Genomic DNA, 27564 nt, shown 5'->3' with positions numbered 1-27564 from the left:
GACAGGAAAATATAGCTTCTCATGAAAAAAGATGCATGAACACCTAGCTCTGAGATAGTAGGCTTATGTACTCTTGACTGTCTATCAATCAAATTTGTCTGTACAGCATGTGAAGTTAAGTTATAATATGAATACTAGTTAAATTCAACATTTAAAAATGACCTATTATATCAGATCTACTCAGAATCCACTTCTTTTCCAGGTTTTGTTTAGGTGGTCGGTGCTTTTAAGATACACTGATCAACACTGAAAAATGAGGCGGTCATGGGAAGATTTCAATCAGAGCCCCAGTTGAAAAGCTTCCTAATTAAAAAATACATGAAAAACATTTCAAAACACAAACAATTCAATGGCATAAAAATTAATCCTGTGTAAACTTTGACATTGATTAGAATTACATTTAGAAAAATACCTGGATTACTCATTTTAAACCCATTTTTAGAATGCAGCCCTAAGTATGGAATCACTGTCAGATTTCCTCCACGTGAACAGTGAGCCTGAAAGTGCTTTTTTTGGAACCAGAAAGTCACTATGTTATTTACCACCAACTTCAGGAAAAAAAAAATAGCAACTATGTGTAAATCAAACACATGATTTAAATATCATTGAGATACAAAACTGGAACTTTACAGTGACATTTGTATTAAATCATTTTTTGGAATGGAAGCTTTCTTTTAAATCTGTATTTAAAGAGAATTAAATGCTCTTAGATAATGTCCGAAAGCAGGAAACAAAAAGCACGGCAACCAACTGAACTCATCAATCTACCAGTCATCAGAACTGCAGTTGTCAGCGGTGTGGCCTCTTCTGCATTTCTGTTCATTTTTAAACCAAGTGACTACTGTGTAATTATCAAGAGACAATAAATGTGGAACACCACTGTTATTTTAGCAGACTTTAAAATGCCCTTTTGCTTAGTCCAGTGACAGATTGTCATGAACAAGCCATGGGTGTCCTATTCCCCACATCCTGTTGCAAGAGTTGTATAGAGAGAGCCAGGGATGGTTTATTTCATCATGCTAACAGTAGAATATAAGAAATATTATGAAAACCCTTCCCCCTCTCCAGTCCCCCCTCCAGCCATAACCCACCCAAAACACAGAGGTCTTTAATGGGTAGACCACATTTACCACAGTCAGTTCCCCAGATAGATTTGATTTTCATTTTTGTCGCTGTGTTTAAACTGCTTTTTTCTCCAGTGCAGGGTTCTTTCTCTCCCCTTTTCACACCATCCCAAGTCATTGATCCCAATTAAGAATAAATTACAAAAATATTTAAAAACTACTGGGCTAATTCATGTGCTTACAGTTACCAATGAAATAAAAAAATACATAGTTAATTGCAGGCACAGAAGACACCATTTGGAAATGGTCCTACGAAAGGAAGGCACAAGACTCCTACGTGATTTTGGACCAATCTCTTAGGCTATGTGCAGACTACAATCAAGAAATGTCCGTGTGTAATCAAAGGCGAACTAACTTTAATCTACCTAGCGCTGGTGGGCTTCAGTCCAGACAGTACAAGGCTGGCTGGGATCCTGGATACTAACTTGGATGCTGTAGTCTGCCCTGCTGGTACCTGAGGTAACTAGATTACTGATAATTTTGTATGCTTCTATGCGCGCTATAATCATGCATCAGAATGCTGTAGATGTATCCTTAATCTCTTGATTCCCTTTCTGTAAGGCGATACTGGTAGCACTTTACCTTTCAGTTATGGTAATTGTATAGTAACATATATATATGTAGGATAGATATGCCTTGGGAACCCACTGAAAATTGATCTAAGTCACTTAGATGTTTTTCCAGATTTTACTTAGCCCCTATTTTTTGTATATTGTTCAATATTTAACACCCAAAAGGCACTTTTTCCAAAACAGCAGCTCCAGACAGATAGCTGATGTCTAAATATTAAAACATTATGAGCAAAGGTCACTTTCAACATTTAGCCTGTGGTAACTGGAACATATTCAGGAATCATTAAAGAGAGTTAAATCTTACATTTCTCTTGATGATCTGCTAGGCCTACAAGCAACATTTTTAATTTTTTTACCGTAGTAGTTTCACTAATATTCTCTTCTGAAGGACAGCAAATGAAGCATGCAGGTGAGTACTGTACCCTGAGAAGCTATGTGCTGCTGTCACACTGTCTGGATTACATGTTTATACCATAAGGCTGCCAGTAAAGCTCTTAGTAAAATCATATCTTTTTATGATATGCATAATATGTACTAATTTCAAAGGGCAGGGAGGGGAGGTTTGTGTCTGCTGTAAGCCTCACTGCACATCTCAGTCTTAGGATGAGTATAAATCAGGACTCTGCAATTATTCAAGGTATCTGCCTGGTTCAGTTAAAAAACTCGGCACAAAATTCTTCATTTATTACTTACCAAAGCTAAAAATGGATTTTCCTTCTATTTTTAAAATATTAGTTGACATTCAATACAGCTATTACTGTTCTTCTTACCAAAAGAAAAATACACACCCTTTATCTCTACATTCTGACAAGTGATTTATGCCGAATTCACATCTTTAATTCTAATGAGTTCTCGTCTGCTGCTCTACCTCCTGCAGTAATTGTGAGTGATAGCAAAGTTATGCCTTATAATAATTATTTTATTTCTAAAGTCCATAGTCATCAGATGTATATAGCTCATCACTATGCAATGAACTTTGGGCCTTTTTCTGTGAATAACAAACATGGCAAAATGAACCAATCTTTACACTGCCTACTGAGAAAATAATTTTAAAAATAAGCAAGAAAAATAAGGGAAAAGTTGTCTTTCTTACCTGTTCCAGGCTGAACTGTGGAGCATGAAATGCCTTTAGATAATAGAGAGGGTTTGAGGTTCCACTCGCTCAGTGTTCTCAGGAAGTGACCATATATTTATGCAACCGTTAACTGTTTCCTCACTCAAGAAGGGAAATTAAGCATCTCTCTTTCAATTTAAAAAAAAAAATTGGTAATAAGTCCCACTTTTTTAAGTATAGTGTTGTAGTGCTTGACATGTTCTGTACCTGATTTCTGTGTCACAATGAAATATGAAACTTGCAAGAAAAGAGATGAGTCTTACTAAGTAGGTAAAGGAAAACAAGTATAGCTAGTGTACATACTTCAAAGTGAAAACCATGAAGTGTTCAAAAGTGGCAAATTAGTCAGTTAGAAGCCTTAGATGTTTTCAGAAAGACTTTCAACATTCAGGAGCCTTAATCTCACAGAAAGTCAATAGCATTACAGCTATCGAGGCCTAGGCCCCATACAAGGACTTTGGCTACGCTGAGAGTTGCAGTGCATAAGACTTAGATGCCTTGTCACAGATCCATTCCCCTGAATCAGATACTGGGGCTCTCCATGTCATGCCTGAAGAAAGTTAGATCCACAAAAGCCAGTGTGAGGGGTGGAGAGCCATCCTAAGCCAGTCAAGTGAAACTCTGAGGACAGGTTTGTGTCTAAGTCCTAGAGATGGTGGAGGTCTGACAGTTTACTTGTGGTTGCAAAAAGGTCCTTCCCTCCATGCAGGATTCCCAGGCCTGATCTGTATGTGTCTCTTTAAGGTAGGTGTCTATGCTTTCTTTCAAACACAAGTGCAAAGTGAATTAGCATCTCTCTTTTGGGATATGGCTGGAAGGAGAGTAAATGCAGGTGCCCATTTTTAAACAATTGTCTTATGGTTAGAAGTTTAAAACCCACAACCCCTACCTTCCAGCAGACTGCCAGGATATCTGGTACACCAAGGGACCAGGGGTTTGAATTCCCTTTGGCTAAAACTCTTCCAGCCTGCATAGACTGGAATACATGATTACTCATTGGGTTGGAAAAAGAAAGGGAGAGTGTGGCCCCATTGTATGGTGCTTACCAGGGAAGGGGACAATCTGTATCCTAGTCCTGCTTCAGAAATCTTGTTGATGTGTTTCTACATTAAACTGTCTTTGGATAAAATCCATAAGTACTTGGCAGAGCTGGGACTGGAATCTCCCTCTGCTGGGTGATTGCCTTCATGCTAATATTGTCTTCCTCTTTCTGGTGCAATTCATATTTAAATACTCCATGTACTGTAGTGTGCAACAATGTCAACAGGTAGGTGTGAAAGTGTTTCCCCCGCCCACTCACCCAAAGATCTAGACTTGTGGTTAGGTGTTCTCCTGTGAGATGAAAGATGTGGACTTGATGTGCTCACCTCACTTATAGGAGAGAAATTAAGCCAAGCCTTCCACAGCTTGGCTTAGTGCTCTAACTAGCAAGCTACTGATAAGGGCCTGAGTTCCTAGAGTTACTTTGAAGAGCAGTGTTTTTGGAAACGTTGCTTTAAGCATTCTCTCTAGTAGGGAAACTCCTATGTTCTCTTGTCACTTTCATTTCCAATAATGCATTGTTCAACTTCTAGTTCAGCCATTTGCCATAGACAGCCCATGCTTGTTTAACCCTTGAGCACTAGTAAGGGTCACAAGAGCCCTGTATTAATAGGGGTCATAAGAGTCCTGTATTCATTCCTGCTCAGGGCAGGGGGTCGGACTAGATGATCTGCTCAGGTTGCCTCTGACCCTTCTTCTATGAAACTATGAAACACATAGGACAGGTCTGAAGTTCCACGATGTGTATGTTCAGAATCTGGTGCGTTCTTTGTTTTTGTTGAATAAACCGCTGTTATGATGGATGACATTCTTTAATATACTCAGAGTTTAGCTAATGCCAGACCCAGGGGTCTCTACTCCCACCTTTGGAACTTTGATCAAAAGTCCACTTGACTTTATTGGGCTTTGGAGGTGGGTTTTTTTGATGCAGACTTTAGACCTGAACCTGGGATGCCTGTAATAATGATAGGAATTTTGACAGGGAAAACAGTTATCAGAGTGTTTTGTATGGAGGACAGGAGAAGGAAATGAAGTGGAACATATTTGGTCTAAGAAGCCATGTAGCCACATATGGGTGCATATAGTTTAAGCTATACATTAAGAGGCTAATATTAATATTAATCAAGTAGTCTCATCATGATGCCTCTTTTCACATAGGAACAGACCCTTTGTTTTTATAAACAAGCTCTTACATACGCAAAACAAATGAGGCTTCTAGAAAAGCTATTAACACTCAAACTAGCCACCAGAAGTAGATTTCAAATTCACTTTATGGGCATGTCCACACATGCAAGCATGTGCACTTGCAGCAGCTCAAATAGAAGCAGTGCAAATTTGAGCTGGGGCTTTTTGCCTCAGCGCATGTGGTCAGACATGCTCTTTGTTAAGAAGCAATTTGTGCCACTTGAGGCAAAATAACCCTGCCTGGCTCCTCCCAGATCTGTAGCCAGGGGGAGCTAGAGCTTGGGGCCAGCACCTGTGCTGTCCCCAGCAGTATAAAAAGACACCCTATCTTGGCCTGATCTGTACAGAAAGCTGCCCTAGCAAGCAGCTCAGGGCTACTCACTCTCAGGAGTTCCTGGGGCCCAGCTAATTGGTATCTGGGGACACTATCCCTTGTGCCAGCTGGACTGCTGCAGCAGCATCCCAAATCCATTTTTAAAAATACCCCAAAATTCATGTTCTTCTACAATTAAAACAAAAGAGCACTCTACACACACACACACATATATATATCTATAGAGAGAGAGACAGAGAGACAGCGATCAGTTGGGCAATGATTTATTGGTATATTTACAATATTAACGCAATTTGGAAGCCTATCAGTATCTCTATCATTATGATAAAAATAAAATCTAAATAACTATATGTGTTGATGTATGCTTTTGGTTTTCTTCACATATGATGGGTATGTGATGGGGGGACATGGTGTTTGCAGGAAGGGGGTGAAAAAGAGTGTGGGAGAAGGTGGATGGGTATGTGTGTGTGTGTGTGTGTGTGTGTGGAGGGATGTGAGTTGGTGTGTGGGTAGGTGTGGAGCAATTGCTGGAGGGACTGTGGGTGTGGGGACCTTGTGGGGGGGCTGCTCAGGAGGGGTGGGTCTCCTGGCCCCCATAGGGTGCAGCCCCCCTCCCACAGCACATGGAATGCCCCACCCATAGGGCCCCAGCTCCTCCCTGGAGGGCCACAGCCCCCCTGCCCAGGACCCATAACTTACTTTTCACAGTAGCAGTGGGAGTGGGGTGCTCTGAGCCTGCTGCTGCCAGCTCCTAGCTCTTGGGGACTGTGTGCTAGGCCCAGCTGGGTCCTACCAGCCCTGGGGACCCTCTGCTGCCCAGCCGGGCTGGTCCTGTGACAGCAAGACCTGGTACAGCATACGGGGACCATGTTCCAGGCGCAGCTGGGTCCTGCCAACCCTTGGGACCCTCTGCTGCCCGGCCGGGCCAGTCCCTTGGCAGCAGGACCCACCGTGGCACATGGGGACCACGTCTGGGTGCTGTGGGCCCTGAAGCTGCTCGTGCTGGCCGGCTGGGCCAGTCCCTTGGTGGCAGAACCTTGCATGGCATGTGGGGACTGTGTGCCAGGCCCTGCAAGCCCTGGGGACCCTCTGCCACCAGGCTGGATCAGTCCCTTGACAGAAGGACCCAGTGCAGCATGTGGGGACTGCGTGCTGGGACCAGCTAGGTCCTGCTGGCCCATGAATGCCACCCCCCTACACACTTATCTTGGACAATACCGAGGGCCAGGGGCAGCAGGAGAACCAAAGCCAAAACCAGAGCAACTCTTTTGGAGGACTGACTCCCTGCTGGGTCTGGGCATGGTCTGGGACTGTGCCTTGCTCCGCTGTTCTGTGGAGCAGGGGTTTTTTTGATATTGAGGGGTCTAATTTTCTCCCTGCACTGCAAACTTGCAGCCCGGGGAACATTTTTTCATTCCTGCATGTGCCTCTTGCCCCACCTCAAAGGGGTTTGAGATGGAGCAAGAGGCACATGCATTCTCATCTGGACACACCCTATGTGTCTGCAGCAGGGCACTGTTGGTGCCTGACACTTTAAGGTCTGAGACAAGCAGCCAACAGGTGCTTGATTGTGGCAGCCATTTTAGATCTCTGGCAGCCTATATAAATGGAGCAGTTTGCTGCTGGCAGGCTAGGCAGAAACATTGCCTGGCTGCAGGCTAAATGCTATAGCTTGGAGATAAGGGCAGGCACTTAAGGGGATGGTTTGGAGGCTCCTGGTCCTGCATATGACCTAAAACTTCACCCTGCTGGGAGTGGGTGGCCTGGTGGGGCTGCCAGTGGTCCAGGAGCCCCCAGGAAATGCCAGGCCAGTTACCACCTTGGTGAAAGGTGGGTCAGGGTGCCTTAACCCTTAGCTCCCACAACACTGTGGGTACAAGGGGGCCAGGTATGGCTATGGCCACCTGAGCTGAAGGAGGGTATAAGACCCACACAGGGCCAGGCATGGCCATGGCCACCTGAGCCCCTGCCAGGGAGGGAAGCCCAGTGGCCCCAGTGAGGGGGTGGGTGTGGAACCCCAATGAGGGGGAAAACCAGATGGATGGGAGCCCAGTATATGCATGCGTGAGAGTATAGAGTTGCCTGGTGAGGGGTGTGGGGAGGAATTAGCCCAGGGTTCAGCCCAAGGCCAGGCCATGCACAGCATGGGAACTCGCGGGAACTGAAGGGACTGTGTAGCAAAGCCAGTATGTGGGTAACAAAGCCTGATGGCCCAGAGGGGTTGCTCAAGGAGGAGGAGAGCAGTGGAGTATGGCCCAGTAATGGGCCATATGCCAGAGACCCCATTGAGAGAGGGGCAGAATGGAAGAGGCCTCCTCTAAGAGAGGAGGTGGTATGAATGTGTGTATGCGTGCAGCCCAACTTTAGACTCAATTTGCTCTGGTCTCAGGCCAGGAATAATATTAACCTGGATGCCATCTGCAAGGCTTGGGCTGTGGTGTAGGGGAGGATTGGAGCTGCAGATAGTGCCTCTGGCATTGGGGCAAGAATGGGAAGCCTCCCACCTAATTAATACCATAATTACATATCATCAAGGTGTGGCAGAAGAGGAGGTGGATGGTTGACTCAGAAACAGGTGGGTGGGCCAGTGACAGACCGGCCCCAAGAGCCGTCTGTTACAGTGTCCATACAGAAGTTTTCCAGCTGCAAAAAACTGGTGGCATTTATGCATAGTCTGCAATTTCATCACACATCTAAAGTCCACACAGCTACTGAGCATATTCAGTAGGGTTAGTACTAGCTGGGGTATTATACAATTATGTGCACATGTACCTGAGAATAAGTGAGCGGGGGGGAGCTGTTTTATCCCTAATCATTGGGTGTATCTACACATACCTATTAATGCACAGCAATAAACTCTGGAGCCCAGGTGTGCATCTCCACATGTGCCTGACATTGCAGCATGTAGAGTTGGATCAAAGCAGCCCTGGCTGACAGGGAACCCCGGGAGGCATCCTGGCAGCCTGGGGCTCCTTCCTGCAGCTCAATGTGCTACAGAGGGGATGGCAGAGGAATAAGGGTGTTTCAGAGTAAGGCTAACTGGCAGGCAGCCCCTACATTGAAGCACATTTATGTCCTAGCCACTCAGGGCAGCATCTACATGTGTGTTGCTACAAGTACTAAGGTGCTGTGGAGTAAATTGGTTTACTCCAGCCTAATAGGGGTGCATGTGTAGGCACCAAGGGGTTAGCTGTACAGCCAAGTAGCTAGTGCTCAGTAAACATCTCATGTAGATGTGCCCATTGAGTAGTTAGGACATTTGCTTAGGAAGTGGGAGAACCTAGTTCTAGGCCCACCTTATTTAAAGGCAGCTTAAGCCTATACCTCTGTGACTTCCCAGTACAGAGCTCCAACTGTTGGGCATTATCCAGCCTTCCTCTTGAAGCTGAGACACTGTATCTTGCATTAGTAATCACTGAATAAAATCAATGGAGAGCAACAGTGAACTTGCTGCTAACCACCATGACCTGCTCCCTTCCAGAACAGTAAGCATGTCTACATGTGAATATGCACACTTCTAAACTTAATGCACCTTGTCCTAAGGTGTGTTAATGTGATTTAGGTATGCATCATCTACACATGCACACCTTAAGGTGCATTAAAAGTGTCTCCACCCACCTCCATCCTTGACAAGCACCCAGCCTCCCTGTTGGACACTGTCCAAGGGGAGAGGCAGTATGAGCTCCTGGGGGCTCTACATGGCTCAGCCTGGGCATGCTAGGTGCAACATACTTGAGGGCTCAACTGTGGATCAGGCAGGCCAAGGAGAGAGCCTAGCCCCACCTGCTTTGCACCCAGCCTGTTTGGGCTGAGCCATACAGAGCCCCCAGGAGTTCACACCACCTCTCCCATACACAGTGTCCAGCAGGTAGTTTGGGCTTTTGCCGGGGACAGAAGTGGGTAGAGCAGGGAAAGCCATGCTGGTTGCTGGAGGCAGATGCAGTCCCAGCCTGCTTGTTGTCCCAGGCAGAAGCTGCAGGCTTCTAAGGGCACCTGAATCCCAGGCAGGCAGCGAGGTGTCCTGCCCCTGCAGGGCTGCATTGCCCAGCCAGAAAACCTTCCCTGAGGGACAGGCCCTACCCACACTGTGCTGTCGCAGGGGAGGCCTTTCCCTTGTGCCTTCTGCCCTCTCTGCCCACTTGGTGCCTTGTTGGTTGACACACCAACAGGGACTGCTGCTAGCGGAACCACCAGCTCCAGCATGTGTGCCTTGGAGAACAGCATCTACCGTGTCATCTTCTTGGCGGCATCTAGCAGCAGTGCAGGGCCCTGTGGGCTCAGCTCTGGCCCACTCAGTTGACACAGACAGCTTTAAGGTGCCTTGAGGCATCTACATGTGGGTTCAGGTGCCTAAATTTAATATCTGCTTTATGTGGGTATCAAATTTAGATGCAATTAGCTTAAAATTGCCCTTTTTTAAAGTGCATTAAGGGCATGTACATGTAGACCCTCACACTTAATATGCCTTAAAAACGGTGCCTTACATTGACATATGTAGACATGCCCAGTATCTATCTCACTAAGCCATATGCCCTCTGGCATGTTTGTTTCCTGCTAGTCCCAGATACCTCTCTCTCTTGGCTGCCCAAGAGGCCAGCTTTAAGAGGAGGGCTGGAAAAATAGTTAGGTAATAGCTTGGTGACTTATTCAGTATGGTCAGAAGGATCTAGTTTCTCTTTCTGCCTCAGCTATTGGAGGTAAAACATGGTAGGGTCTTTTTCACCCCAGCAACTTTGGCAAGGTAAAATTCTGTGGTTTTTGCATAGCTGGCATATAAAAGTCACACATCTGCCTAGACAGGCCATGTGCATCCTCAGCAGCCATGTGGGTGCTTAGACATTAATGGTGCACATGGAGTAGAACTGCAAGCTGTGTATGAGGGCCAAATATGCCAGCTATATGGCTGGAAAACTGCCATTTGGACAGCAGTGTAAAAAATTTGCTCTGCCTGAGCAAGCTCCTTCCTTTATGTGTGTTTTCTTTTGGATTTTAATATAGAGATTAAAATCATGACCCTAAATGACTACTTTACCAGTGACTTTCAAATGGGCCTAATTTTATCTCCTTATTATCTCCATATTTCCAAGAACAAAAAACCCCTTATCTTATAGGCACAGTCCTGCCCATCAGTATTTGTTTTGGCCTCCATCAGAAAGATGCATAGCTATGTGCAACTTTAAACCCATGCCTAATTCTTTGGTCCTCACATGAGTGCAGTGGGAGTATGTATGCTTTTGTGCTTTAAATTAAGCACATGCTTAAGTGTTTTGCTGGGTGGAGGCCAGACTGTTCAGCCCCAAGTCAGTTATTTTTATCTTTGTTCTTAAAGGGCTATGTGCAGAAATCTCAACAGCACTTTGCATAAAGATGTCAGGATATGGCCTCAACAGTTATTCTCTCCTTGAAAGCTTCTGGTTTCTGCCAAAAAGCTGAATCAACTGTCAGCATTCTCAGTTACACTGAGCTTAGATAAACAGAAAGCATTTTCAGATTGTTAGCTCCAAGCAGCCAAGCACCTCTGGCTATCCCTCTGCCCCCTAAGCGTGAGATTAGCTAAAATCATGATTTTTTTCCCCCCGCTTTATCTTCTGGAGCCTTTCAGCTACATGTAGTTCGTTTTCAAGCCTTTCCCTGCTACCATATAATGTTTAGAAACTTGCTGCTTTTAATTACAGAGATAATTATGTATTGATTTGGCTCCAGGATGTAGAATTCCACAAGAACTTCAAATACTGTTCAGCTTACGCTAAAACTTCAGTAACTGTAGCAGTGCTATTTGGAAATAATTGCAAGAAAAACAGTTTGGTGGATTAATTTTACAGAATGCAGCCACTTGCAGAAAAAATTCTGTAAAGATTTGGGGCCAAATTATTATTCATTAGCTTAGGGGTGCTAAAGATTTTCACATTATGACTACTGCTTTAACATTATATGAATTCATTAGCTTTGGATGAAACCCCAGTGTTTTTGTTGTCAATTGTAAAATTCAGCCTAACTTTAGTAGGATCAGAATATTACCTCATGAGTCTTGCTGGAGTTGAACAGAAACAGCATCATGAGAGGGCCTTTTTTCCGTCTTCGTTAATTGATTTGCATTTTTTATTAGTCCACCATCTTAGAAAATGCGGACATCATTGTATTTGTGGTGGACTTACCAATACAGCCTGGCATGCCAGGCTCAGAGAATCTTTGTTGTGATTGGTGGAGCCCATCCATCAATCAGGTAACTGCTGGGAAGGGGCTGGCCCTGGCCCTGCCCCTGCTGGGGCTGAGGGTGCAAAGAGCCCAAGACCTGATTATAGCCTGCATTTTGCAGGTCTCATAGCACACTGGGGGAGGAGCCTCTGGAGTGAATAAAAGGAACAGCGTTCTCAGCGTGCAACACAAGCGTCAAGGGACAGAGAAGAGGAGAGGCAAAGAAGAGCTGGTGTGAGCTGGCCAGCGGGCAGAACCAGTACCCTGAAGAGCCAAAAGATGCCTCTTTGCGAGTGGGACCAGCTGTTTGAGAAGGCTCAGGTCTGCAACCCCTGGCATGAGGCCAGGGACCCCAGTGCATGCAGCAGTGCATGGAGCCCCCAGACCCTGGGAGCTTCATGAGGCACCTTGGGTCTTCAGCCCCCCTGGTGTGAGGCTGGAAACCTGGAGCTGGCAGCAGGGTGCGGAGCTCAACCCAGGGAGCTGCTTGAGGTAGCTGGGGTCCACCCTTTCCTGGCATGCAGGCAGGACTCCTGCGCACACTCAGTGCGTGGCTGGTCCCAGGTGGGGACCCAGGCCTCGGAGCCACAGAAGGTGGCCTGAGTCCCTGACCGTGAGCACAAGGCAGAGCCCTTGGTGCACGTGATGGTGCATGGGGCCACCTATATTTTGTGAGAGATCACATTATATGTTGTGAACATTTTTATCTATGTATTTGATAGTTCAGTAGAGTGTTAAGTATAAACCTGCAAAGGGACTCTGCTGGGATCCCATCCCTGATGGTTATATACACTTACCTGGGTATGGGTGTGTTTTGACTGTTGTTTCATTGGATTTATACATGCTTACCTGTACCTACCTATTGTTTGTCAGTCCCCAGGCTGTAGCAGTGCATGGGATTCTTCTGTCCTAAGTACATGACTGCACTTGTCCTTGTTGAATCTCATGAGATTTCTTTTGGATCCAATTTGTCTAGGTCACTCTGAATCCCAGCCCTACCCTTCAGTATATCTGTTGCCCTGAGGGGTCAGGGCAATGCTCAGGATCTCAATATTTCACTGTTAGACAGGAGGGCATGGTGTACAATTGCACATATACAAACACACAAATCAATTAGGTGCATACACACACACACTACTAGCTCAGGCACATACACATCCAAACCAGCCTAGGCACATGCATACCTATCACCAATTCAAGCACATACACTATACACCCCAAAAGTTAGGCACAGATCACTAATTTGTATATCATGCCATGCACATGCACACGCACATATTCAAAATAGCCAGTCTCTCTTGGGTAGCCAAGAAAGAGAGGTATCTGGGACTAGGAGGAAACAAACACTCCCAGCAACTTTCACTCCTTACGCTTCTACTTTCTTACTGTAACCTTTCCCAGGTATCCCAAGCACACATGCGTGCATACATGTGCACACACGCACAACTTAGGAACTCACCTGTGTGTATGCGTAGGAGGGTGGCATGTGTGGAATTAGTGAATACACATATATAGATATCATTGTGTGTGTGTGTGTGTGGTATATGAATTAGTAATCCATGTATGTGTATTGGATGTGCAGGTATTGGTAACTGATTCTGTCTAAATTTAGTGTGTGTAGTGTGGATGGGCTTAAACTGATGATAAGTGTACATGAACCTAGACTGGTGACTCAAATGTTTTCTTTCAGTCTGGCAGGGCACTGTGTGTGCCTGCCACTTTAAGGCCCTGGAGCTGGCAGCTTCCATGTGCCTAATGAGGGCAGCCATTTTAGGCTTAGGGCTGCCTATATAAACAAGGCAGTTTGGCTGCTGGAGGGCAGGTGGTAGCACTGTCTGGTTAGAGGTCTGCTGAGTTTCATTTGAAGTTAAGGAAGGAGCTGTAGGGGATGGTAAGAGGCTCCTGGTCCTGGGTATGACTGGGTAGTGGATGGCCTGGTGGGGCTCCCAGTGGTGCAGGAGCCCCCAGGTAATGCCAGGTCAGTGCTCACCCTGGTGAAAGGCAGGTTGGGGTGCCTTAACCCCTAGCCCTCACTTTTGGGTGGGTTGCATACACCTGAGGTAGTTGTGGGGGTGCAAGCCCTGAGGAGGAGAGTTGGAAGCCAGGTGTGGCCAAGGCTGCCTGAGCCCTATGGGGGTTTGAGACCCTGAAGAGGAAAGTTGGGGCCAGGCATGGCTATGGCCACCTGAGCCCACCTGTGGAGGGAAGCCCCAAGACCCTGAGTAAAGGAGGTGTTATGAGCAGTGTGGAGCCCCCAGTATGGGGGGGGCTGAGAGAGAGCTGAGTCCTGATCCCTGATTCCAGTAAGTCCTCCAATGTGGGGAGGCAGAGTTTGGGTTGAATATAACACCAGTGGTAGTACCATGACCTGCCTGGGGGGTGAGAGTCCCCTGTGAGACCCTGAGGCCCCAGCTGTGGTATGAGGTAACCCTAGTTCCCCACCTCCATGGAGGAGGACCCAGAGAGGGGGACCTGGGGATAAGAGTATGGGTCATACGTGCTCTTTTGAAAGGACCTGCATCAATCTCACTTCTGGCTGCCTACATAGCAAGAGGATTGTACATGTGGCCAGTGTATACAGTATTATCTTGTATGCTAGGTAAATAGGCAGTCTCCTAGAATGTGGGAGACCCCTTCTTTTTTGAATCGGGTAGAGAGGAAATTTAAATACTGCTTTCTGAGAACCTGTCTGAGCAGCCTACCTAATAGTCTATAGTAAGACCAGACCCCTGGTCTTTTTTTGTTTGTTTGTTTTGAATGGCACCTATGCCATTCAAAACAATAGTACATCATGATATTCTTGTGTATCTAGCCCAGAAAAATCTAAACATCTTATTTTCAAAACACCAAAGCAAACTGAGTGTTCCTCAAATATTCTCTTCATTTTCTATTAATCTGTTTTTTGTTGTTGTTTGTTTTTTATTTATTCCCCCCCCCCCCATTCATCCAATATTCTTTGTTTCTCACTTGAAATGGGAAGCAACTTCATGGTCTTAAGGCACCAGGATCACAAAGGTGGCCTCTTTCCTCTAGAGCCCCATGCTATAACATGTCTGCACTAGAGAAACGTAAAATTAGGCCTTGGGATTTACAGGAAAATATGATAACACTGATTGAGCAACTATTAATATTGCATCAATAATTTTATTTCCAAGTGTGACCAAATTTCTAAGCAAAGTGGCCTGTCTGGAGGTGGTTTATGAAGCTAACTAAATTGTATTTCATTAACAAAAAACTGTGCCATCCTGATGGAAGGGCACAGAAAAGACTAGCTTTATTATGAAGGGCTAAATAAATTTCCCTTTTCTTATAATTGTGGGAACCCCCCTCCACCCCTGCCCCCCCGACTCAAAACAATGAATTTAATACAGATCCACTGTGTAAGGGGGGAGCTGTTTCCCTGCCTTCTGTGGATCCAGCTTCATGAGAACTTCAGTCCTTCAGTAAAGGGACATCTTGTTGTTATTCCTTCTCTTATGCATACATTAAGGAAGCTAGGAACTGCTCCCAGTAAGCTAGCACGCCTAGTTAGAAAAAAATCTCCCCATTCTTTCCCCTGTTTATCTATTCACAGCAAAGTAACCATCTCAGATTTTCTGGGGCAATTTTGAATTTTGGGGCTGTCTCAGTGTCCCATTTGCCAAAAAATGGGACTCATGTTTCAGATTTGAAAAATTAGTCTCGGGGGTTAAGTACAGACTATCAAAAAGCTGGAGGCTGAATCAATTGAATCTTAACAGGTTAGTCTAAGTTGCATAGTTTGAACTGATAAGCAAGCCAACAGGTATTCATTTTTTATTCTATACAGGCAATCGCATCCTTGCACTAGCCCACGCCAGAAGCTGGGGGGTGCTAGAGCATGCCTCTATCCTTGGGCCAAAACTAGCCCACCCACCCTGTTAGGGGGGAAGGGAAAAGCATCCTGGGATGCTAGGGGACTGTGAGTTAACTTGAATCTAGAGGGGATTTGGGACAGATATTCAATGAACTGATTTAACCTAAATCAGACTACATCTACCCAGGTTTATTTTAATGGCCATTTTGGTTTTGGCCATTTTGAAAGTGGTTTATGTGCACTGAACTTCTGTTTATATTAGATTCAAACCAGTTTGATCACTTATACCAATGTAATGTGTAATTTCTATCCCTAGCCAGGCTGATGCCAAACAACATCAAGTTATGTCTGCTGAGAGGACAGAACACAATGTTTCCTGGTGCCATGGGGATGCAGCTCTATTACTTTCAGATCAGAAAGTGCTCATGGGCTGTCTCTTGGAACAGAGGGAGTATAGCCTCAGTCATGAGAATCACACTCTGCTGAGAAACGGAGGTAAAGCAGACCACTCTATCTCCACTGCAAAACCAAGGTAGTTGCCTTGCACTGAGGTTCTCATGAATGTGGCTGTGTTATTTCTGGTTTGAGAGGTTGGCTGTGGGTTACCACTCAGACAGAGTAGTACAGCCGTGTGAACATATGTTAATTCCGTCAACAGTGCTACCCTATAGCTGATACATTAACTAGAACCAGAAGCCATATCATATACTGGTTCTGGAGGCCAATAAAGTATCCAGAACTGTGTTCTGAATTTTGGTCTCTAAATCAAGGTGGGCACCTTAATTCATAGTGCTTTCCAAGTACCCCTAGGGGTATGCATACCTCAGTTGACAACCTCTGTTCTAGGAGAACAGGATTTAAATTTCCCCTGTCTGATTCAAAATAGAAGGTCTCCTACATCCTAGGAGAGTGCCCATATTCCTAGTTTGAGGTAACCTGAGGTCAAGCTCTGTCAGTTGAAACTGTTCTGTTCTGTCTTTTATATAAAATATTATTAACATGAAGACAGAATAAAAATAACTTGTATAGTTTGATGCTTCTGTGGGACATAGAAGACCTTAGGTCAAATTTTCTCTTTGAATTGGAAAGAGAGGGGATTTGAACCTCGTATCCCCCAGCACAAAACAGTGATATCTTGAGTCCCCTGAAATTAATGGGAAATCTTCCATTGACTTCAGTGGAGCCATAAGTTCACCATGTCTCCAGCTGTCTGTTTGTGGCAAAGCAGATAAAAAAGCACAAGGCAAAGCATATGATACTTGGACTGATTCCATGGTTTGCTGAATAGCTTGATGTGTCACCATGAGCTCCTAGAGAGAATTAAGCTAAAGTTTTCCCAATTTCAGCATAAGCAAAGGAAGTGATTTAGGATTTTTCTAAATGACAGTTTATAACCTACTGTAAAAAAAAACAAACAAAAAAAAAAACCTGAGCTCACTCAGGCCAGCCATATAAGCCAGCCACACAAGTATGGAACTCAGCACAGACTAATTAACTTGCCAGTTTAGCTCCTTGGTAGTGTGCCTAGATTGCTTCTAGCACCTGGCCAAGCTCAGGACAAATGCATGTGTTGGTATATATCTCTGCGCTGCACTGCAGTCTGCAGCAAGGAAATACTCTGAGCTGATAAAATCTCTCAACGGTAACAGAGAAAGCAAAACAAAGACAAAAAACAATCCTATCTTCAAGAAAGAACCTGGAGGATGACCTACTAAAATCCCCAGCAAAACCTACACAAGTAGTGGACTAAAAGCAAAACCTTTGGTAAAAATCTGCTGGGCATGCAGACCAGTTTACCTGGACAGCACTTAACTTGACAAAATGAAACTTCAGAGGGACTTTAGACCAGTATCTGCAAACTATTATGAAACTAACATGTCAGAAGATGTTAGGACTCAGTGCTTTCCAAAGCATCATTGTCACGGAGTCACAGAAGTGCCCCATGACTGTGAGGGTGATTGGCAGAGCTGCCAATCACCCGGGCAGCTCAGGTGCTGGTTACCAGGGCAACCAGGCGGGTCACATGGCCAGAAGGGGTCAGGGCCAGGCCTTTATAAACAGCTTAGGCCAGAGCCTGACTTGCAGTTCCCTTTTGGCTGCCGTAGGAGCAGGAGCTCTGTGGCTGAGCTGAGTGGCCTGAGTTAAGTGGTCGCAGCCTTACCACACTAACCGGCTGCGATGATGCGGGGAACAAGATCACCCTGACGGGAGGTAGGACTGAGAGCCCTGGCGGGGCTTGGAGTTATGGTTAGGCGTATGGAGCCTCTGTGTTTATGTTGCAGCCAGATGGCTTGAGGTTATGTTACAGTTTGCACCGGAGGACCAGGTGAGGCTGTAGGGGAGCGAGGAGGCCTCACGGGGGCTCCCCAACAACTTGGGGGTTCCCAGTGCCCAGTAGGGGCACAGTTGCCAGCAGGGCACTACTGTTGGTGCTGAAGAGGCACCGTATTGCGCCAGGGAGGCGCGGTGGACGGGGTTGCCGACCTCGGCCCATAAGGGTGGTGTTTGCCCAGTTGGGCAAACGGACCCAGAGCAGGGTCAAGGGGACAGGCACGGCAGCGAGCGCCTCTGCCCCTAGTGCGAGGCGTGCAGTGTCAGCCCTAGAGAGGGCAAGGCCCCAGAGCGGGGCAGAGACGGAGCGCGAGGCGTGCAGTGTCAGCCCTAGAGAGGGCAAGGCCCCAGAGCGGGGCAGAGACGGAGCGCGAGGCGTGCAGTGTCAGCCCTAGAGAGGGCAAGGCCCCAGAGCGGGGCAGAGACGGAGCGCGAGGCGTGCAGTGTCAGCCCTAGAGAGGGCAAGGCCCCAGAGCGGGGCAGAGACGGAGCGCGAGGCGTACAGTGTCAGCCCTAGAGAGGGCAAGGCCCCAGAGCGGGGCAGAGACGGAGCGCAAGGTGCTAGGCGTCGGCCCCTAAGAGGGCAAGGCCCCAAAGCGGGGCAGAACAAGCGGCGAGAGCGAGCCGGCCCAAGGGCGCCGGTAGATAGGGCGGCGAGAGCGCTCTAGACCCAGGGGGAGCCAGCTATTAGCTGGACGCCGGCAAGAAGCCGGCCCAAAGGCGCCGGTAGAGAGGGCGGCAATAGTGAGCCGGCCCAAGGGGGAGCCAGCGATTAGCTGGACGCCAGCGAGAACCCGGCCCAGGGGGCGCCGGTATTAGGTGACGCTAGCGAGCCAGACCCAGGGGGCGCCAGCGATTAGCTGAACGCCAGCGAGACAGGCCCGCAGGGAGCGGGCTGGAGATAGGAGCCCGGCCCAAGGGGGCACCAGGTGGGCGAGGAGCCCCAGGGCCCGAGAGAGAAAGAACGAGGGCACCCGAGGGGCGAGGGACTATACAAACGTCCCCCAGAACAGCTGCGAGGCTTGGGGCGTGCTGAAGGGGAGGTTTGGAGGCACGCATAGCCCTTAAGGTGGGGCGCATATAGATACCCCATTCTGGAGTAGGGACCGGAACATCAGTACTGTACACTAGGGAAACAGGCAGCCTCCCATACTACTTATTGGTCATCAAAGTCGTGGCGGGCGAGATTCTGAGGGTGCTACGTTCACCCTAACATGACAGTAGGGGGCGCTAGGGAGTTCACGGCTGCCCCTAGGCCTCACTCCCTCACAATCATCTTAGCACTGAATTCATATTCCATGAATGATCCTACTGACTTTCTGAGGTGCAGTGCTCTTTAATAAGAGTGCACATTTTGTATTATAATTTGGTCCTTGCAATCCATTTTCAATAGTTGTTACATTTTCTAGTCAAATGCCTGTATTTATGTGTTTGTATACAATTATTCTGTTGAATATTTAAAGTAATGTTGGGGTCGGAAATTGTGATGTTCAGTTAGACACCCCAAAGTTCAGAGGCTAAACAGAATGGTTTAGGGAAGGGTTATCCAGCTCATGGCTAGAGGGTCACATATAGACAAGGAGCCATGGGTATGGCTTGTGTGGGGTGTTACCTCTGGCCGCTTAGATGTTGGACAGTCCTGGTTTAGGGCTCTAGGCCTTATAAATGTACATCTCTTCCTTTCTGGTTTCACAGAGGAGCCCTTCAGAATTTCCAGACAAACTTACTTTGACTTTTATTGACATCAAAATCTGACATTTTTTTTCCCCCAAGTCTTCAACATTTTTTCCCTTCCAGTTTTTTAGGGAAGGATCTCTTTTTAGTTTCCAACTTAATAGACCCCAAATGCATGTTGACTGCCCCATATATTTTCTGTTTGAACAATGTGGCCTTGTATCTTTATCCTGTTGCTGCTGCAACATTTTTAACCAGTTCTGGGCCTGAGATATGAGGGTTACATACTGCAATGCACTCTAGACTACAACACTTCAAACCCACACTGTATTTAAAAAAGTGAACGTGCAGTAGCAGGTGGACCGGGGTACAATCCTCAAGTAGTTGTACCAAAAAAACGAAACAAGGAATTTGAGAGTACAACTCCTTCAAAAGAATGAAACAGGAGAATAAATGTCATTACTTGGGGATAGTTGTGCCTCAGTAATGGAAGGAGTTCATTTAAAGCTCCTGCTTGCATGCTCTCATTCAGGTGTAAACTCATCTTAGCTTGCTTTGCATTTTTAAGCTAAAACCAACTGAAGTCACTCTACATATCCAAGGGTCAAAAAAAACCGTGCCAAAAAAAAAAAAATCTTTTTTTTTTTTTTAAATGAAGCAGTGCACATGGGGGGGGGGGGAGAAGCATGTGCCACTCAAAACTAGAGGTATACTCCATGAGCCTGGATCACTGCCCTTGGATGCCCCCAGGTAAGGACGGTGGGGCCAGTCCAGTGCTATCAAGGTAGTGGACTTTATGGTGAGGGAAAGGCTGTGACCTGAATGCAGAGAAAGAGGAGCACAAGCTAAATGAACAGTTCCTCTGGACTAAAGATGGCAGAGTAGTGTGGGACCCTCCAGACCTGTTTCTGGGAAAGAGTTAAGGAAGTAATTTCACGTATTTATTTCATTTAGTTTTCTGTCATCCAAAAATGCAGACCTCACATCCATACATTTCAACACTTCAAAAAATGTTTGTTTTCATTCAGATTGGGGTTGTGGTTGAAATGTCTAGCTTGGAGAGATTTTGATTGCATCTAACTGATCTTCCCACTGTTACTACTTATCTGAAGTGCTTAAATCAGGTGTAGAAAGGCCTGCATTGGGTATGGAACTGAAATTGACTATAAAAATCCCACGGAAATAAGTAACTATTTGCATAGACTTCTATGGTCTTTGGAAAAGACTCTAATACTATTTACTTGTCATGTTCCTGAGTGGCACTTATGCATAGCTTGGGATTCTGTTCCCACTTGTACTGGGAAGGAGGGTTCTTCCATCTTTTCACTGCAATGTTAGGGCATTCACCCAGAAGTCCTGTGTTTTAGATTCTTTGCACCCAAGGGAGTGTTGAACCTGTCACCTGCTCCCCCAGCAAAATGCTCTAATCAGCCATAATAGTCAGACTGGCCCACTGCATCTTGCATTTAATAAATATCCATTGAATAAATGGGATTGGCTAGTCTCAGCTCCTGTGGAATTTAGGGCTCCTTCTCTTCCAGAGTAACATCCATTTTACTAAGCCACTCTCTCTGTAGCTTGCTTTCTTCCTGAGGCCATACATCATCTTCTCTTGACAGCACAGTGGACCAGCTTCAAGTCATGAGCTGGAAAGTGTCCAGGGTAATGACCTCAAAGTTGGAGTACTTTTGCTGGGAAGCAGGACCCAGGTTTAAACCAATTCTGGGTGGTGTGCCCACAGCATTACACACATGCCTAGGGAATTTCTATTCTGGGCAGATATTGAGCTTAGTGGTACAGCTTATTGTTCATGCTTAGTAGGGCAGTATGGGAAGAGGGGAACTATGTTAAATCCCAAACTGAGTAAAATACCAAAAACAGCAGTTACCTGGCTATGTTAAGTGCCAATTGGGTGGATGAAGAGGAAGTATGATCTAGCCCTAAATCCTCCAAACTGTAATTCATGGTGAAGAATTAGAAATGATGCTGCAGCTTTTGTGCTTACATTACATACGGATTCATTCAATGCTACGCTTGCATCATCTCAACACTATTGGTAAACTGCATACTGCTGTAGGAGCTGATTTGAAAGCTGGCACATACTTGCTGACTAATTCCTGGCCTACTGTTTAGCAGATTTCAGTTTGATTAATCCTGACACCTAATTGCAGGTTTTTAACAGCTAGTTCCTGTGGCCCCATTTGGAAAGATATATTTTTGTTCTGATTCTTGTTTGGGCTACACCCTTATCTTCCCCTCTAACAGTGTGAAGAGGCTGATGAAATAGACATAAATGTAATTTACCAGTGCTCACAATTTCATAATATTTAATACTTGCAGAGGTTTTCCTAAAGTAATGTGTAGTTCATAAGCTCAAACTTAATGCCATAGGACTCAGGCTAAAAAGGGCAATACATCTCACATGGTGATAAATACAACCAGCTTAATGGTTGCAGAGATATGTAAATCACAGAGTGGGGATTGCTGCATTCTAAAGAGGACTTTCTCCTGTGGGAAAATGGGCAGTGTTGTCATCACTACATTTCCTGGTGACTTGTGCTTAAGGAGGCAGCCAAGGGCTTGACAGGAGCTGGACTGGAAGTGACTACAGTGGAAATGCTTCAAGGCAGTACATTCTATCCAAGCAGAACAATATTCTGAACTCTCTCTTGTGCTTATGCAACTGTAATTCATGCTCCTTCTGCACATGCATTGCAATAAGTACATGATTAGAAACTATTTTGCCATGCATGAATGGTCCTGCTCTAGAAATGAATCAGGATTGTGTAGTGAAGGAGACTGTTGTCTGCTGGACCCCTCTTCATCTGTAACTAGAAAATGAGGGTGTACACAAGATTTCAGAGAGAGGATTTTTATGACTAAGATAGTTAAATGTTGTCCTAGAGAATTAAATGCAGCCTCTGGTTTTGCAACAGGTTTTGGGTCTTAAACTAAGCTTGTCATAGGTAGGCCCCTTTTGTGCATTTCTCTGTGTTGTGAGTAATTGACTTAAGACCTGGAGGCTGACTCACAAAAGGTCTGAGGTCAGACCACTCTTGCGTCCCACCAGACACCAAGTGGCAGGACCTGCTTGGCGAGGGTGTGTCTGGGGCACCCAAGTGGCTGAGTCTGTACTCCACCCTCATCCCACAAGCCACTGGGGACCTCAACAATGGCTCTATGGAGGAGCCACCAGCTATGGGCATGTATGTGGTGAGCTTCACAGACACCCCTGTCTCCTGCCTCTTCTGTGGGCAGAGGGAGACTCTGGCGCGCACAACCCTCGGGTGTACCGGGCTGCAGCCCCTCCACCTCCAGAATCTCCTACTGAGGCTCCGGTTGAACTTTACCCTGCACTTTTTTTTGTTTTTGGTCACCCCCCATCCATAGCCCCACCAAGTCCCAGAACCTCCTGGTCAACCTCCTCCTGGCCCTGGCCAAGAAGGCCCTGTACTTGACCAGGAAGGAGGCTCTGGCTGGGAAGGTGCCTGGAGACTGCAGGGCCACTTTCTTTTCACTTGTCCATGCATGTTTCCAAGCAGCACCAGTGGGTAGCATCATCCACTGGCTCCTTGGATGCCTTTAAGGACTAGTAGGTATGGCCTAGGGGGCACTGCTTGGTGTCCCCCTCTGGAGAACTTCTTTTCATGCTTTGAACCTTTGACCCCCCCCCCATCACTTCTACCCTTTTCTTCCTTAGTTGTCCCACTAAAGAAAATAAAATTAGTTGCATCTTTCAATTTTTGGACCCACACAGTGGGGACTGTTACTATTAGTTAACTAGGTGGGACTTAAGGCCCACAATCTCTGGAAGATCTAAATAGACAGAAGGTCTGAGGACCTGTACTGCCTTTATGGAATGCTAAGCACTCTTAACTGCAACTGAAATCAATAGGAGCTGTGCTACCAATCTATAGGCTAGGGACAGATATTACACATAGACTGGTATAAATAATGGGAAACCAGTCTGAATCTGTAACACAACAGAAGTTCAGTGCACATAAATTGCTTTCAAACTGGTTTTGGCTGTTTTAAGATGGATGTAGTATTAGGTTTAACTGATTTAAGTTTAAATTGGTTTATTGAATTTCTATCCCAGATCCTCTCCAGATTCAAGTTTAACTCGGTCTCCTAGCATCCCAGGATGCTTTGCATCTCCCACACAAACTTTCCCTTGCAGTCTTGGCCCAAGCTGTCTGTAATCAGCTAAGCTTGGAGGTGTGCTCTAGTGCCCCCCAGCTTCTGGCCTGGGCCACTGCAGGCATGTGGCTGCATTTTCAGAATCAAAAGTGAATGTCTGTTCACTTGCTTATTAGTTCCATCTAGATGGGTAGGCCAGCCTGCAAAGATTGAATTGATTCAGCCTGTCTGTACTTAGCTGTAAAGTGCTTATAACATGTTTAGTAAAGCTGGCTGGACCCTTTTTTTTTTTTTTTTTTTTTTTTTTTTTGATAGAACAGTTTTCTATCAATAACTTTTTCTTTCAAAGAAATCAAAATGCTTCATGGGTACATGGGGAGCTCGCTGAAATGCTTGATGAGATCAAGCAGGCAGACTATCTGTCTAACTTGCAGCCTGCCACCCAGTCAATCAGATGGCTGGTGGGCAAACTGGCAGGAAAACAAACTTCCTAGCTGCCTGCTCCTCGGGTTGTTCAACCCCCAGCTGGATGCTTGTTGAGCATGCTGGTTCCCAGGCTACCCACCTGGCAGGCAAGCATAATGTCCCTCAGTCAGAATGTCCAGTGACCTGGCTCTGGAAAGTCTATGGCTTATGCTTTCTGGGTAGATACCCTGACCACTCAGTTTTGGGGGCTAAAGCATGGCAGGCATTTACCCAGGAAGCAGAAAACCTGTCTTCCTAGCATCACCCCTTTGCTTAAAGGTAGTTGAAACTTGCATCTCTATGCTTTGTATCACAGTGTACTAATCACCACATGACAGGTCAAACATTCCTCTATTTCTCCTTTTGCAGATGAGTCACTGTGAGGGGAATGTCCTACTTCATTAAAAACTAGGACTCTAGCTAGATTCCCAAGCAACTTCCTTTCAATCGCAGCACATATTTTGCTGACCAAAACAGTTCTTCTGGCCTGAGTGTGTTTTCACAGAGTTCTTCTCCTGGATGAGTTGGCCATGTCAGGAGAATGGGAGGAGACTGTATCCCCAAGAATATTTTCTACAACAAGATTTGAGATGGCTCTAGAAAGCATGGTTGCCCTCCATGGTCATACAACAACATGTGCAAAAATTGTATGAAGTAATTTAACATCAGCATAGAAAGCTCTGAGGAATGTGCAGAATCCCATCCAATCTGGAGGGGAACGTCTCTGCCACTAGGTGCAGGTCAGCGTGAAGTGGCTTTGATCTGAAGAATGAAAGAAAAGCAAGAAAGAAGAAAGCAGCATGCTGTAAACTTGGACTCCCAGACTACGCATGGATCTGTGAAAGATGTAACAAGCTGTGATACTGAAATTGGGCTTATCAGCTGCAAGTGAATTCATCGGGCACCTGCCTAGACATCTTGTGCGTATACCATGATCCAGAGGATTGATGGTTGCCTATTACTGTCAGGGTAGCATGCACATATCTGTGACCATGCCCAGCCTGGCTGAGTGCACTTATGTATCCGCAGCATAAAGCAGAGCTGAAAGTGCCCAGCCATGTGCCTGGGTACCAGGAACTTTAAAGGGCATCTCTCAGACATTTAAGGCAGGGAGGTATAGTGTGGGACATGGTCCAAGATATGGTTCCCTACTGCCTGGACATATGCTCTAGGTTATGGCTGATTGCCTCCCCTTAAAAGATCCTTGATGGCAGGCAGGAACTTCAAAGAGCTCCTGAGCAGCCTGAGACCAGCTTCAGCGTTCTGGAGATAATCTTAATTATGACAAGTCCCTAACTTTTGAGTGCTTGGTTTTTACGGTCTTAAAACTATGTTTTCAACATTAGTTTTCATGTGAACAATTACTGTACAGGCACACATCTGAACAGGCAGGGTTCTTCTGCTGCTAACACAAGTTCTCTAGCCACGCTGCATTGCTCAGGTGCTGTTAAGTTACACAGGGAATCTCTGCTGGCCTGAATCATATTTACTGTGCCATGTGTCATCATCTCTCCCATCAACAAGGGTTGTGTCAGGACCTGGAAGAATTTCTAAGAAACTCTTAGAATGGGAGTATGGTAGAGCACTGCTTCACCTTTCCAACACTTTAGAAAGCCAGGGAAGTCCTCCCACATGCTCTAACTGTTACTGAGGCAAGTATTCCAGCATTATGATGCAACCACTGGTGGAGACGTAGTAGAAAACTGAGTCTCGCATCTCTGTCAGATGTGAATATCCAGCTGTGATGATGGGTAGTGTATGTTTGGTCACCTACTTGCCTACAATGAAAAGGACATCTGTTGGAGGCCAAACCTTCCTGGCGACTTGGAGCTGTGATGATCCAGTAGCATAAACAAAAAAGACCATTGCAAGGTGATGTACACTTTTGACCCAAGCTTGTCCTCTAGAGTGCACATGAACTATGCTAGGGATATAGGGCCATATTTTTCATGCACTAGTGTATGGGTATTACACTCAGTCTGGAGGCATCTCACCACAACCATTCTGCCAGATGCAGCACTGGTTTGGTTTTTTTTGTGTTTTGAGTTCTCATTGCTGTGCTATTCAACCACTCAAGATGATATACAGCTGAACCAAACATACACCTTGGGCCTGTTGTCTTTGCGGCAAATATTTCCAATTTCTTGTAAAAGGTTTTAATTTATTTTGCAATAATTACTAACTTGTTTCTTACTCAGTAACTGTAAAAGCACAGCAGGAAGGAAGCATCCCACCCATCATTAGTCTATCGTTCACCATCTCTAAAAGGTGTCATCCTAAACTCTTCAGCAAGCCATTTTAATGCAATAAAAATAAAAAGTGCTGCAGATGCTTTGAGGTTTGTTTAACATGAGATATAACCTTTATGTGCATTAAAGCACTTGCTTTTTGCAAACAACATGTCCAGACATGTTTACTGATTGGCGGGGGGTGGTGTGAATAACCAGGGCAAAGAAGCACACTTTGTTTTGCTCAGGATAACGGGTGAACTATTTTTTCTTTAACCAAACTGCCAGGACTCACTTTCCACATTATTTCCCTCAAAATTAGTGAGAAAAATTGAAGTGAATGTTTTAATGGTGAGTGTGGCATGTGAATAAATAAAGTCACTGCCTTGATACTTTTCCCAGGTAGAAGAGTTTATCACCTATTTTAAAAACAGGGAAAGTGAGATTCAGAGGGCAAGTGCTTAATGCAGTTTGAAGGACTCCCTACTGGAGCTTGGATTAGATCTCTAGCTTCTAGTTCTATGGTCCAAACAGTTTGTTTCTTACAAGTAGCTTATCTTATTGCTTGCCATCATAAAGCAATACTTAGAGATGAGGGCCATATTCTCAAGGTGCCTCAACCTGTGGTGAACTGCTCGCATTTAAAGTAATGCCCCTGAATTGTGTTGAGTTATTCCAGGTTTACAGCACTGTAAATGAGAGCAGAACCTGCTCCAAGCTCCATGTCTGCGCTTACACTTGTGCCTGCCCAGCTGTACATGCAAAATTCTAAACATATTCGTTCACACAAGCACTCAGATGTCTAAGCAGGGGAAGTTCATATGCTAGTTCCTAGGTGGATGGGCTATGGGGTGTAATCCTAAAGCAAGCAGGCTCTGAAGTAGCGTGAGAGTTGCTAGAAATAGGGGGAGGAGACTCTGAGGTAGTTGCTAGGGCAGGGAAAAGGATGTAGCTGAGAACTCAATTTGTATCAAACATTTGTGTTCGTCCTTCCTTCTTGTGTCCCTGTGACAAGTTATTTAGCAGAATTTGCAGATTTGACATGGCTGCACCGTGAGTGCTGCTTCTATGGCCTTGAGCTTGCAACTATGTGCCTTAGTGTCCCAGCTCCTACTTGTGCTTGTGAAAAGAGAAAATCAAAGGTCTGAAGGAAAGGGGTTGAAATTGCAGGGTTTGGTGAGTAAGATCGGCTGCTGACTTGCACTGCTGCTTAGTTCCTCTTTGGTATAACATAGTTGGACAGCCATGGAGTAGTGGGGAGTGGGGTAGAAAAACAGCTAACAGAATATAATGGTAGCCTTTTTCAGAGCATTCAGTCTGAGCAGA

At 45.7% G+C, this 27564-nt stretch overlaps 1 protein-coding gene across 4 annotated transcripts in view; it reads right to left on the bottom strand.

Moving 5' to 3' along the window:
• Positions 1-2864, bottom strand: part of LOC149874594 (P2Y purinoceptor 8-like) — a 52324-nt gene extending 49460 nt beyond the window's left edge. For 2 of the 4 annotated variants that reach the window (XM_090064314.1, XM_090064322.1), the window contains exon 1: positions 2790-2864. The gene's annotated coding sequence lies outside the window, so the exon portion shown is untranslated. The remainder of the gene's footprint in view (positions 1-2789) is intronic. The other 2 variants (XM_090064331.1, XM_090064339.1) reach the window with 2 other exon arrangements.
• Between the last annotated feature and the right edge of the window lie 24700 nt (positions 2865-27564).

The sequence above is a fragment of the Crocodylus siamensis genome, chromosome 1, assembly GCF_052110815.1.
Source record: "Crocodylus siamensis isolate JL-2025a chromosome 1, ASM5211081v1, whole genome shotgun sequence".
Lineage (NCBI taxonomy): Eukaryota > Metazoa > Chordata > Crocodylia > Crocodylidae > Crocodylus > Crocodylus siamensis.
The sequence above is the reverse complement of the archived record's forward strand: the minus strand, read 5'-3'. Positions and strand labels throughout refer to the sequence as shown.